Here is a 12,258-nt window from a genome sequence, read left to right as displayed (position 1 = left end):
CTGACAAATAAACAGACGGACAAGCCGCACTGCACGTGTGAACAGGGGAATGAGCGAGCGAGCGGGGATAGGGCGCCTCCTGCGCTTAAAAGCTTACAGCACCTGGTATTCCCAGGCGGTCTCCCATCCAAGTACTAACCAGGCCCATCCCTGTTTAGCTTCCGAGATCAGACGAGATCAGGCGTGCTCAAGGGGTGTGGCCGTAAGCGAGAGCAAGGCTCGCTGGCACCCTTCTTATTGAGAGGACAGCTCCGTCACCTCTTTTACGACGCTGCTTTTTTTCCCTTGCGTTTTTCTCTTCTTCCCACGTTCTCTCTCTTCACTGCCTTCGTCCCCGCTCTATTTCACTTCAGCCTTTCACTCTTGCTTCCTTCCAATGAGGACGGAGCTGCGGGAGAAAGGGCGCTATAGAGGATCGCTGTGGAGAGCTGCTGCTGTGCTTTGACATCTGAGCTCTGTGGAAAACGATCTCAATACAATTCTGAAAAACGCGACTCTCCGAACGCCAGCCGAACAAGTCTCCACAGCCGAAGCGCTGTGTCTCTTTTCAGCTGGCGATAAACCTTTCCTCGATCCTTTGCGGACTTGTTAAACTGTTCATGATCAGAATAAAAAACGCTCACACTAATACACAAGCACCCGTGTCTCGCCAAAGCTGACAAATAAACAGACGGACAAGCCGCACTGCACGTGTGAACAGGGGAATGAGCGAGCGAGCGGGGATAGGGCGCCTCCTGCGCTTAAAAGCTTACAGCACCTGGTATTCCCAGGCGGTCTCCCATCCAAGTACTAACCAGGCCCATCCCTGTTTAGCTTCCGAGATCAGACGAGATCAGGTGTGCTCAAGGGGGTGTGGCCGTAAGCGAGAGCAAGGCTCGCTGGCACCCTTCTTATTGAGAGGACAGCTCCGTCACCTCTTTTACGACGCTGCTTTTTTTCCCTTGCGTTTTTCTCTTCTTCCCATGTTCTCTCTCTTCACTGCCTTCGTCCCCGCTCTATTTCACTTCAGCCTTTCACTTTTGCTTCCTTCCAATGAGGACGGAGCTGCGGGAGAAAGGGCGCTATAGAGGATCGCTGTGGAGAGCTGCTGTTGTGCTTTGACATCTGAGCTCTGTGGAAAACGATCTCAATACAATTCTGAAAAACGCGACTCTCCGAACGCCAGCCGAACAAGTATCCACAGCCGAAGCGCTGTGTCTCTTTTCAGCTGGCGATAAACCTTTCCTCGATCCTTTGCGGACTTGTAAAACTGTTCCTGATCAGAATAAAAAACGCTCACGCTAATACACAAGCACCCGTGTCTCGCCAAAGCTGACAAATAAACAAGCCGCACTGCACGTGTGAACAGGGGAATGAGCGAGCGAGCGGGGATAGGGCGCCTCCTGCGCTTAAAAGCTTACAGCACCTGGTATTCCCAGGCGGTCTCCCATCCAAGTACTAACCAGGCCCATCCCTGTTTAGCTTCCGAGATCAGACGAGATCAGGCGTGCTCAAGGGGGTGTGGCCATAAGCGAGAGCAAGGCTCGCTGGCACCCTTCTTATTGAGAGGACAGCTCCATCACCTCTTTTACGACGCTGCTTTTTTTCCCTTGCGTTTTTCTCTTCTTCCCACGTTCTCTCTCTTCACTGCCTTCGTCCCCGCTCTATTTCACTTCAGCCTTTCACTCTTGCTTCTTTCCAATGAGGACGGAGCTGCGGGAGAAAGGGCGCTATAGAGGATCGCTGTGGAGAGCTGCTGCTGTGCTTTGACATCTGAGCTCTGTGGAAAACGATCTCAATACAATTCTGAAAAACGCGACTCTCCGAACGCCAGCCGAACAAGTCTCCACAGCCGAAGCGCTGTGTCTCTTTTCAGCTGGCGATAAACCTTTCCTCGATCCTTTGCGGACTTGTAAAACTGTTCCTGATCAGAATAAAAAACGCTCACGCTAATACACAAGCACCCGTGTCTCGCCAAAGCTGACAAATAAACAGACGGACAAGCCGCACTGCACGTGTGAACAGGGGAATGAGCGAGCGAGCGGGGATAGGGCGCCTCCTGCGCTTAAAAGCTTACAGCACCTGGTATTCCCAGGCGGTCTCCCATCCAAGTACTAACCAGGCCCATCCCTGTTTAGCTTCCGAGATCAGACGAGATCAGGCGTGCTCAAGGGGTGTGGCCGTAAGCGAGAGCAAGGCTCGCTGGCACCCTTCTTATTGAGAGGACAGCTCCGTCACCTCTTTTACGACGCTGCTTTTTTTCCCTTGCGTTTTTCTCTTCTTCCCACGTTCTCTCTCTTCACTGCCTTCGTCCCCGCTCTATTTCACTTCAGCCTTTCACTCTTGCTTCCTTCCAATGAGGACGGAGCTGCGGGAGAAAGGGCGCTATAGAGGATCGCTGTGGAGAGCTGCTGCTGTGCTTTGACATCTGAGCTCTGTGGAAAACGATCTCAATACAATTCTGAAAAACGCGACTCTCCGAACGCCAGCCGAACAAGTCTCCACAGCCGAAGCGCTGTGTCTCTTTTCAGCTGGCGATAAACCTTTCCTCGATCCTTTGCGGACTTGTTAAACTGTTCATGATCAGAATAAAAAACGCTCACACTAATACACAAGCACCCGTGTCTCGCCAAAGCTGACAAATAAACAGACGGACAAGCCGCACTGCACGTGTGAACAGGGGAATGAGCGAGCGAGCGGGGATAGGGCGCCTCCTGCGCTTAAAAGCTTACAGCACCTGGTATTCCCAGGCGGTCTCCCATCCAAGTACTAACCAGGCCCATCCCTGTTTAGCTTCCGAGATCAGACGAGATCAGGTGTGCTCAAGGGGGTGTGGCCGTAAGCGAGAGCAAGGCTCGCTGGCACCCTTCTTATTGAGAGGACAGCTCCGTCACCTCTTTTACGACGCTGCTTTTTTTCCCTTGCGTTTTTCTCTTCTTCCCATGTTCTCTCTCTTCACTGCCTTCGTCCCCGCTCTATTTCACTTCAGCCTTTCACTTTTGCTTCCTTCCAATGAGGACGGAGCTGCGGGAGAAAGGGCGCTATAGAGGATCGCTGTGGAGAGCTGCTGTTGTGCTTTGACATCTGAGCTCTGTGGAAAACGATCTCAATACAATTCTGAAAAACGCGACTCTCCGAACGCCAGCCGAACAAGTATCCACAGCCGAAGCGCTGTGTCTCTTTTCAGCTGGCGATAAACCTTTCCTCGATCCTTTGCGGACTTGTAAAACTGTTCCTGATCAGAATAAAAAACGCTCACGCTAATACACAAGCACCCGTGTCTCGCCAAAGCTGACAAATAAACAGACGGACAAGCCGCACTGCACGTGTGAACAGGGGAATGAGCGAGCGAGCGGGGATAGGGCGCCTCCTGCGCTTAAAAGCTTACAGCACCTGGTATTCCCAGGCGGTCTCCCATCCAAGTACTAACCAGGCCCATCCCTGTTTAGCTTCCGAGATCAGACGAGATCAGGCGTGCTCAATGGGGTGTGGCCATAAGCGAGAGTAAAGCTCGCTGGCACCCTTCTTATTGAGAGGACAGCTCCGTCACCTCTTTTACGACGCTGCTTTTTTTCCCTTGCGTTTTTCTCTTCTTCCCACGTTCTCTCTCTTCACTGCCTTCGTCCCCGCTCTATTTCACTTCAGCCTTTCACTCTTGCTTCCTTCCAATGAGGACGGAGCTGCGGGAGAAAGGGCGCTATAGAGGATCGCTGTGGAGAGCTGCTGCTGTGCTTTGACATCTGAGCTCTGTGGAAAACGATCTCAATACAATTCTGAAAAACGCGACTCTCCGAACGCCAGCCGAACAAGTCTCCACAGCCGAAGCGCTGTGTCTCTTTTCAGCTGGCGATAAACCTTTCCTCGATCCTTTGCGGACTTGTAAAACTGTTCCTGATCAGAATAAAAAACGCTCACGCTAATACACAAGCACCCGTGTCTCGCCAAAGCTGACAAATAAACAGACGGACAAGCCGCACTGCACGTGTGAACAGGGGAATGAGCGAGCGAGCGGGGATAGGGCGCCTCCTGCGCTTAAAAGCTTACAGCACCTGGTATTCCCAGGCGGTCTCCCATCCAAGTACTAACCAGGCCCTTCCCTGTTTAGCTTCCGAGATCAGACGAGATCAGGCGTGCTCAAGGGGGTGTGGCCGTAAGCGAGAGCAAGGCTCGCTGGCACCCTTCTTATTGAGAGGACAGCTCCGTCACCTCTTTTACAACGCTGCTTTTTTCCCTTGCGTTTTTCTCTTCTTTCCACGTTCTCTCTCTTCACTGCCTTCGTCCCCGCTCTATTTCACTTCAGCCTTTCACTCTTGCTTCCTTCCAATGAGGACGGAGCTGCGGGAGAAAGGGCGCTATAGAGGATCGCTGTGGAGAGCTGCTGCTGTGCTTTGACATCTGAGCTCTGTGGAAAACGATCTCAATACAATTCTGAAAAACGCGACTCTCCGAACGCCAACCGAACAAGTCTCCACAGCCGAAGCGCTGTGTCTCTTTTCAGCTGGCGATAAACCTTTCCTCGATCCTTTGCGGACTTGTTAAACTGTTCCTGATCAGAATAAAAAACGCTCACGCTAATACACAAGCACCCGTGTCTCGCCAAAGCTGACAAATAAACAGACGGACAAGCCGCACTGCACGTGTGAACAGGGGAATGAGCGAGCGAGCAGGGATAGGGCGCCTCCTGCGCTTAAAAGCTTACAGCACCTGGTATTCCCAGGCGGTCTCCCATCCAAGTACTAACCAAGCCCATCCCTGTTTAGCTTCCGAGATCAGACGAGTTCAGGCGTGCTCAAGGGGGTGTGGCCATAAGCGAGAGCAAGGCTCGCTGGCACCCTTCTTATTGAGAGGACAGCTCCGTCACCTCTTTTACGACGCTGCTTTTTTTCCCTTGCGTTTTTCTCTTCTTCCCACGTTCTCTCTCTTCACTGCCTTCGTCCCCGCTCTATTTCACTTCAGCCTTTCACTCTTGCTTCCTTCCAATGAGGACGGAGCTGCGGGAGAAAGGGCGCTATAGAGGATCGCTGTGGAGAGCTGCTGCTGTGCTTTGACATCTGAGCTCTGTGGAAAACGATCTCAATACAATTCTGAAAAACGCGACTCTCCGAACGCCAGCCGAACAAGTCTCCACAGCCGAAGCGCTGTGTCTCTTTTCAGCTGGCGATAAACCTTTCCTCGATCCTTTGCGGACTTGTTAAACTGTTCATGATCAGAATAAAAAACGCTCACACTAATACACAAGCACCCGTGTCTCGCCAAAGCTGACAAATAAACAGACGGACAAGCCGCACTGCACGTGTGAACAGGGGAATGAGCGAGCGAGCGGGGATAGGGCGCCTCCTGCGCTTAAAAGCTTACAGCACCTGGTATTCCCAGGCGGTCTCCCATCCAAGTACTAACCAGGCCCATCCCTGTTTAGCTTCCGAGATCAGACGAGATCAGGTGTGCTCAAGGGGGTGTGGCCGTAAGCGAGAGCAAGGCTCGCTGGCACCCTTCTTATTGAGAGGACAGCTCCGTCACCTCTTTTACGACGCTGCTTTTTTTCCCTTGCGTTTTTCTCTTCTTCCCATGTTCTCTCTCTTCACTGCCTTCGTCCCCGCTCTATTTCACTTCAGCCTTTCACTTTTGCTTCCTTCCAATGAGGACGGAGCTGCGGGAGAAAGGGCGCTATAGAGGATCGCTGTGGAGAGCTGCTGTTGTGCTTTGACATCTGAGCTCTGTGGAAAACGATCTCAATACAATTCTGAAAAACGCGACTCTCCGAACGCCAGCCGAACAAGTATCCACAGCCGAAGCGCTGTGTCTCTTTTCAGCTGGCGATAAACCTTTCCTCGATCCTTTGCGGACTTGTTAAACTGTTCCTGATCAGAATAAAAAACGCTCACGCTAATACACAAGCACCCGTGTCTCGCCAAAGCTGACAAATAAACAGACGGACAAGCCGCACTGCACGTGTGAACAGGGGAATGAGCGAGCGAGCGGGGATAGGGCGCCTCCTGCGCTTAAAAGCTTACAGCACCTGGTATTCCCAGGCGGTCTCCCATCCAAGTACTAACCAGGCCCATCCCTGTTTAGCTTCCGAGAGCAGACGAGATCAGGCGTGCTCAAGGGGGTGTGGCCATAAGCGAGAGCAAGGCTCGCTGGCACCCTTCTTATTGAGAGGACAGCTCCGTCACCTCTTTTACGACGCTGCTTTTTTTCCCTTGCGTTTTTCTCTTCTTCCCACGTTCTCTCTCTTCACTGCCTTCGTCCCCGCTCTATTTCACTTCAGCCTTTCACTCTTGCTTCCTTCCAATGAGGACGGAGCTGCGGGAGAAAGGGCGCTATAGAGGATCGCTGTGGAGAGCTGCTGCTGTGCTTTGACATCTGAGCTCTGTTGAAAACGATCTCAATACAATTCTGAAAAACGCGACTCTCCGAACGCCAGCCGAACAAGTCTCCACAGCCGAAGCGCTGTGTCTCTTTTCAGCTGGCGATAAACCTTTCCTCGATCCTTTGCGGACTTGTTAAACTGTTCATGATCAGAATAAAAAACGCTCACGCTAATACACAAGCACCCGTGTCTCGCCAAAGCTGACAAATAAACAGACGGACAAGCCGCACTGCATGTGTGAACAGGGGAATGAGAGAGCGAGCGGGGATAGGGCGCCTCCTGCGCTTAAAAGCTTAAAGCACCTGGTATTCCCAGGCGGTCTCCCATCCAAGTACTAACCAGGCCCTTCCCTGTTTAGCTTCCGAGATCAGACGAGTTCAGGCGTGCTCAAGGGGGTGTGGCCATAAGGGAGAGCAAGGCTCGCTGGCACCCTTCTTATTGAGAGGACAGCTCCGTCACCTCTTTTACGACGCTGCTTTTTTTCCCTTGCGTTTTTCTCTTCTTCCCACGTTCTCTCTCTTCACTGCCTTCGTCCCCGCTCTATTTCACTTCAGCCTTTCACTTTTGCTTCCTTCCAATGAGGACGGAGCTGCGGGAGAAAGGGCGCTATAGAGGACCGCTGTGGAGAGCTGCTGCTGTGCTTTGACATCTGAGCTCTGTGGAAAACGATCTCAATACAATTCTGAAAAACGCGACTCTCCGAACGCCAGCCGAACAAGTCTCCACAGCCGAAGCGCTGTGTCTCTTTTCAGCTGGCGATAAACCTTTCCTCGATCCTTTGCGGACTTGTTAAACTGTTCATGATCAGAATAAAAAACGCTCACGCTAATACACAAGCACCCGTGTCTCGCCAAAGCTGACAAATAAACAGACGGACAAGCCGCACTGCACGTGTGAACAGGGGAATGAGCGAGCGAGCGGGGATAGGGCGCCTCCTGCGCTTAAAAGCTTGCAGCACCTGGTATTCCCAGGCGGTCTCCCATCCAAGTACTAACCAGGCCCATCCCTGTTTAGCTTCCGAGATCAGACGAGATCAGGCGTGCTCAAGGGGGTGTGGCCATAAGCGAGAGCAAGGCTCGCTGGCACCCTTCTTATTGAGAGGACAGCTCCGTCACCTCTTTTACGACGCTGCTTTTTTTCCCTTGCGTTTTTCTCTTCTTCCCACGTTCTCTCTCTTCACTGCCTTCGTCCCCGCTCTATTTCACTTCAGCCTTTCACTTTTGCTTCCTTCCAATGAGGACGGAGCTGCGGGAGAAAGGGCGCTATAGAGGATCGCTGTGGAGAGCTGCTGCTGTGCTTTGACATCTGAGCTCTGTGGAAAACGATCTCAATACAATTCTGAAAAACGCGACTCTCCGAACGCCAGCCGAACAAGTCTCCACAGCCGAAGCGCTGTGTCTCTTTTCAGCTGGCGATAAACCTTTCCTCGATCCTTTGCGGACTTGTAAAACTGTTCCTGATCAGAATAAAAAACGCTCACGCTAATACACAAGCAACCGTGTCTCGCCAAAGCTGACAAATAAACAGACGGACAAGCCGCACTGCACGTGTGAACAGGGGAATGAGCGAGCGAGCAGGGATAGGGCGCCTCCTGCGCTTAAAAGCTTACAGCACCTGGTATGCCCAGGCGGTCTCCCATCCAAGTACTAACCAGGCCCATCCCTGTTTAGCTTCCGAGATCAGATGAGATCAGGCGTGCTCAAGGGGGTGTGGCCGTAAGCGAGAGCAAGGCTCGCTGGCACCCTTCTTATTGAGAGGACAGCTCCGTCACCTCTTTTACGACGCTGCTTTTTTTCCCTTGCGTTTTTCTCTTCTTCCCACGTTCTCTCTCTTCACTGCCTTCGTCCCTGCTCTATTTCACTTCAGCCTTTCACTCTTGCTTCCTTCCAATGAGGACGGAGCTGCGGGAGAAAGGGCGCTATAGAGGATCGCTGTGGAGAGCTGCTGCTGTGCTTTGACATCTGAGCTCTGTGGAAAACGATCTCAATACAATTCTGAAAAACGCGACTCTCCGAACGCCAGCCGAACAAGTCTCCACAGCCGAAGCGCTGTGTCTCTTTTCAGCTGGCGATAAACCTTTCCTCGATCCTTTGCAGACTTGTAAAACTGTTCCTGATCAGAATAAAAAACGCTCACGCTAATACACAAGAACCCGTGTCTCGCCAAAGCTGACAAATAAACAGACGGACAAGCCGCACTGCACGTGTGAACAGGGGAATGAGCGAGCGAGCGGGGATAGGGCGCCTCCTGCGCTTAAAAGCTTACAGCACCTGGTATTCCCAGGCGGTCTCCCATCCAAGTACTAACCAGGCCCATCCCTGTTTAGCTTCCGAGATCAGGTGTGCTCATGGGGGTGTGGCCGTAAGCGAGAGCAAGGCTCGCTGGCACCCTTCTTATTGAGAGGACAGCTCCGTCACCTCTTTTACGACGCTGCTTTTTTTCCCTTGCGTTTTTCTCTTCTTCCCACGTTCTCTCTCTTCACTGCCTTCGTCCCCGCTCTATTTCACTTCAGCCTTTCACTCTTGCTTCCTTCCAATGAGGACGGAGCTGCGGGAGAAAGGGCGCTATAGAGGATCGCTGTGGAGAGCTGCTGCTGTGCTTTGACATCTGAGCTCTGTGGAAAACGATCTCAATACAATTCTGAAAAACGCGACTCTCCGAACCCCAGCCGAACAAGTCTCCACAGCCGAAGCGCTGTGTCTCTTTTCAGCTGGCGATAAACCTTTCCTCGATCCTTTGCGGACTTGTAAAACTGTTCCTGATCAGAATAAAAAACGCTCACGCTAATACACAAGCACCCGTGTCTCGCCAAAGCTGACAAATAAACAGACGGACAAGCCGCACTGCACGTGTGAACAGGGGAATGAGCGAGCGAGCGGGGATAGGGCGCCTCCTGCGCTTAAAAGCTTACAGCACCTGGTATTCCCAGGCGGTCTCCCATCCAAGTACTAACCAGGCCCATCCCTGTTTAGCTTCCGAGATCAGACGAGATCAGGCGTGCTCAAGGGGGTGTGGCCATAAGCGAGAGCAAGGCTCGCTGGCACCCTTCTTATTGAGAGGACAGCTCCGTCACCTCTTTTACGACGCTGCTTTTTTTCCCTTGCGTTTTTCTCTTCTTCCCACGTTCTCTCTCTTCACTGCCTTCGTCCCCGCTCTATTTCACTTCAGCCTTTCACTCTTGCTTCTTTCCAATGAGGACGGAGCTGCGGGAGAAAGGGCGCTATAGAGGATCGCTGTGGAGAGCTGCTGCTGTGCTTTGACATCTGAGCTCTGTGGAAAACGATCTCAATACAATTCTGAAAAACGCGACTCTCCGAACGCCAGCCGAACAAGTCTCCACAGCCGAAGCGCTGTGTCTCTTTTCAGCTGGCGATAAACCTTTCCTCGATCCTTTGCGGACTTGTAAAACTGTTCCTGATCAGAATAAAAAACGCTCACGCTAATACACAAGCACCCGTGTCTCGCCAAAGCTGACAAATAAACAGACGGACAAGCCGCAATGCACGTGTGAACAGGGGAATGAGCGAGCGAGCGGGGATAGGGCGCCTCCTGCGCTTAAAAGCTTACAGCACCTGGTATTCCCAGGCGGTCTCCCATCCAAGTACTAACCAGGCCCATCCCTGTTTAGCTTCCGAGATCAGACGAGATCAGGCGTGCTCAAGGGGTGTGGCCGTAAGCGAGAGCAAGGCTCGCTGGCACCCTTCTTATTGAGAGGACAGCTCCGTCACCTCTTTTACGACGCTGCTTTTTTTCCCTTGCGTTTTTCTCTTCTTCCCACGTTCTCTCTCTTCACTGCCTTCGTCCCCGCTCTATTTCACTTCAGCCTTTCACTCTTGCTTCCTTCCAATGAGGACGGAGCTGCGGGAGAAAGGGCGCTATAGAGGATCGCTGTGGAGAGCTGCTGCTGTGCTTTGACATCTGAGCTCTGTGGAAAACGATCTCAATACAATTCTGAAAAACGCGACTCTCCGAACGCCAGCCGAACAAGTCTCCACAGCCGAAGCGCTGTGTCTCTTTTCAGCTGGCGATAAACCTTTCCTCGATCCTTTGCGGACTTGTTAAACTGTTCATGATCAGAATAAAAAACGCTCACACTAATACACAAGCACCCGTGTCTCGCCAAAGCTGACAAATAAACAGACGGACAAGCCGCACTGCACGTGTGAACAGGGGAATGAGCGAGCGAGCGGGGATAGGGCGCCTCCTGCGCTTAAAAGCTTACAGCACCTGGTATTCCCAGGCGGTCTCCCATCCAAGTACTAACCAGGCCCATCCCTGTTTAGCTTCCGAGATCAGACGAGATCAGGTGTGCTCAAGGGGGTGTGGCCGTAAGCGAGAGCAAGGCTCGCTGGCACCCTTCTTATTGAGAGGACAGCTCCGTCACCTCTTTTACGACGCTGCTTTTTTTCCCTTGCGTTTTTCTCTTCTTCCCATGTTCTCTCTCTTCACTGCCTTCGTCCCCGCTCTATTTCACTTCAGCCTTTCACTTTTGCTTCCTTCCAATGAGGACGGAGCTGCGGGAGAAAGGGCGCTATAGAGGATCGCTGTGGAGAGCTGCTGTTGTGCTTTGACATCTGAGCTCTGTGGAAAACGATCTCAATACAATTCTGAAAAACGCGACTCTCCGAACGCCAGCCGAACAAGTATCCACAGCCGAAGCGCTGTGTCTCTTTTCAGCTGGCGATAAACCTTTCCTCGATCCTTTGCGGACTTGTAAAACTGTTCCTGATCAGAATAAAAAACGCTCACGCTAATACACAAGCACCCGTGTCTCGCCAAAGCTGACAAATAAACAGACGGACAAGCCGCACTGCACGTGTGAACAGGGGAATGAGCGAGCGAGCGGGGATAGGGCGCCTCCTGCGCTTAAAAGCTTACAGCACCTGGTATTCCCAGGCGGTCTCCCATCCAAGTACTAACCAGGCCCATCCCTGTTTAGCTTCCGAGATCAGACGAGATCAGGCGTGCTCAATGGGGTGTGGCCATAAGCGAGAGTAAAGCTCGCTGGCACCCTTCTTATTGAGAGGACAGCTCCGTCACCTCTTTTACGACGCTGCTTTTTTTCCCTTGCGTTTTTCTCTTCTTCCCACGTTCTCTCTCTTCACTGCCTTCGTCCCCGCTCTATTTCACTTCAGCCTTTCACTCTTGCTTCCTTCCAATGAGGACGGAGCTGCGGGAGAAAGGGCGCTATAGAGGATCGCTGTGGAGAGCTGCTGCTGTGCTTTGACATCTGAGCTCTGTGGAAAACGATCTCAATACAATTCTGAAAAACGCGACTCTCCGAACGCCAGCCGAACAAGTCTCCACAGCCGAAGCGCTGTGTCTCTTTTCAGCTGGCGATAAACCTTTCCTCGATCCTTTGCGGACTTGTAAAACTGTTCCTGATCAGAATAAAAAACGCTCACGCTAATACACAAGCACCCGTGTCTCGCCAAAGCTGACAAATAAACAGACGGACAAGCCGCACTGCACGTGTGAACAGGGGAATGAGCGAGCGAGCGGGGATAGGGCGCCTCCTGCGCTTAAAAGCTTACAGCACCTGGTATTCCCAGGCGGTCTCCCATCCAAGTACTAACCAGGCCCTTCCCTGTTTAGCTTCCGAGATCAGACGAGATCAGGCGTGCTCAAGGGGGTGTGGCCGTAAGCGAGAGCAAGGCTCGCTGGCACCCTTCTTATTGAGAGGACAGCTCCGTCACCTCTTTTACGACGCTGCTTTTTTCCCTTGCGTTTTTCTCTTCTTTCCACGTTCTCTCTCTTCACTGCCTTCGTCCCCGCTCTATTTCACTTCAGCCTTTCACTCTTGCTTCCTTCCAATGAGGACGGAGCTGCGGGAGAAAGGGCGCTATAGAGGATCGCTGTGGAGAGCTGCTGCTGTGCTTTGACATCTGAGCTCTGTGGAAAACGATCTC

General features: G+C 52.3%; 16 non-coding genes and 4 pseudogenes across 16 annotated transcripts; all 20 read right to left on the bottom strand.

Annotated features, from left to right (window-relative positions):
• The window catches only part of LOC138242516 (zinc finger protein 271-like), a 681,240-nt pseudogene that overhangs the window by 124,432 nt on the left and 544,550 nt on the right, over nt 1-12,258 (bottom strand).
• Nucleotides 91-208, bottom strand: LOC138217526 (5S ribosomal RNA). The gene has a single exon (XR_011181238.1). It is a non-coding gene; the product is annotated as a 5S ribosomal RNA (ribosomal RNA).
• On the bottom strand, nt 746-864 carry LOC138245009 (5S ribosomal RNA). The gene has a single exon (XR_011193626.1). It is a non-coding gene; the product is annotated as a 5S ribosomal RNA (ribosomal RNA).
• Nucleotides 1,394-1,512, bottom strand: LOC138245174 (5S ribosomal RNA). The gene has a single exon (XR_011193788.1). It is a non-coding gene; the product is annotated as a 5S ribosomal RNA (ribosomal RNA).
• Nucleotides 2,050-2,167, bottom strand: LOC138217525 (5S ribosomal RNA). Its single transcript, XR_011181237.1, has one exon. It is a non-coding gene; the product is annotated as a 5S ribosomal RNA (ribosomal RNA).
• On the bottom strand, nt 2,705-2,823 carry LOC138244998 (5S ribosomal RNA). The gene has a single exon (XR_011193615.1). It is a non-coding gene; the product is annotated as a 5S ribosomal RNA (ribosomal RNA).
• Nucleotides 3,361-3,479, bottom strand: LOC138217450 (5S ribosomal RNA). Its single transcript, XR_011181162.1, has one exon. It is a non-coding gene; the product is annotated as a 5S ribosomal RNA (ribosomal RNA).
• LOC138244757 (5S ribosomal RNA) lies at nt 4,017-4,135 on the bottom strand. The gene has a single exon (XR_011193372.1). It is a non-coding gene; the product is annotated as a 5S ribosomal RNA (ribosomal RNA).
• Nucleotides 4,672-4,790, bottom strand: LOC138217816 (5S ribosomal RNA; annotated as a pseudogene).
• LOC138244987 (5S ribosomal RNA) lies at nt 5,328-5,446 on the bottom strand. Its single transcript, XR_011193604.1, has one exon. It is a non-coding gene; the product is annotated as a 5S ribosomal RNA (ribosomal RNA).
• On the bottom strand, nt 5,984-6,102 carry LOC138217379 (5S ribosomal RNA). Its single transcript, XR_011181091.1, has one exon. It is a non-coding gene; the product is annotated as a 5S ribosomal RNA (ribosomal RNA).
• On the bottom strand, nt 6,640-6,758 carry LOC138218596 (5S ribosomal RNA; annotated as a pseudogene).
• On the bottom strand, nt 7,296-7,414 carry LOC138217434 (5S ribosomal RNA). Its single transcript, XR_011181146.1, has one exon. It is a non-coding gene; the product is annotated as a 5S ribosomal RNA (ribosomal RNA).
• Nucleotides 7,952-8,070, bottom strand: LOC138216579 (5S ribosomal RNA). The gene has a single exon (XR_011180291.1). It is a non-coding gene; the product is annotated as a 5S ribosomal RNA (ribosomal RNA).
• Nucleotides 8,608-8,716, bottom strand: LOC138218889 (5S ribosomal RNA; annotated as a pseudogene).
• LOC138245173 (5S ribosomal RNA) lies at nt 9,254-9,372 on the bottom strand. Its single transcript, XR_011193787.1, has one exon. It is a non-coding gene; the product is annotated as a 5S ribosomal RNA (ribosomal RNA).
• Nucleotides 9,910-10,027, bottom strand: LOC138217524 (5S ribosomal RNA). Its single transcript, XR_011181236.1, has one exon. It is a non-coding gene; the product is annotated as a 5S ribosomal RNA (ribosomal RNA).
• On the bottom strand, nt 10,565-10,683 carry LOC138244976 (5S ribosomal RNA). Its single transcript, XR_011193593.1, has one exon. It is a non-coding gene; the product is annotated as a 5S ribosomal RNA (ribosomal RNA).
• LOC138217449 (5S ribosomal RNA) lies at nt 11,221-11,339 on the bottom strand. The gene has a single exon (XR_011181161.1). It is a non-coding gene; the product is annotated as a 5S ribosomal RNA (ribosomal RNA).
• On the bottom strand, nt 11,877-11,995 carry LOC138244756 (5S ribosomal RNA). Its single transcript, XR_011193371.1, has one exon. It is a non-coding gene; the product is annotated as a 5S ribosomal RNA (ribosomal RNA).

This window comes from Lepisosteus oculatus, chromosome 14, assembly GCF_040954835.1.
Source record: "Lepisosteus oculatus isolate fLepOcu1 chromosome 14, fLepOcu1.hap2, whole genome shotgun sequence".
Taxonomy (NCBI): domain Eukaryota; kingdom Metazoa; phylum Chordata; class Actinopteri; order Semionotiformes; family Lepisosteidae; genus Lepisosteus; species Lepisosteus oculatus.
The sequence above is the reverse complement of the archived record's forward strand: the minus strand, read 5'-3'. Positions and strand labels throughout refer to the sequence as shown.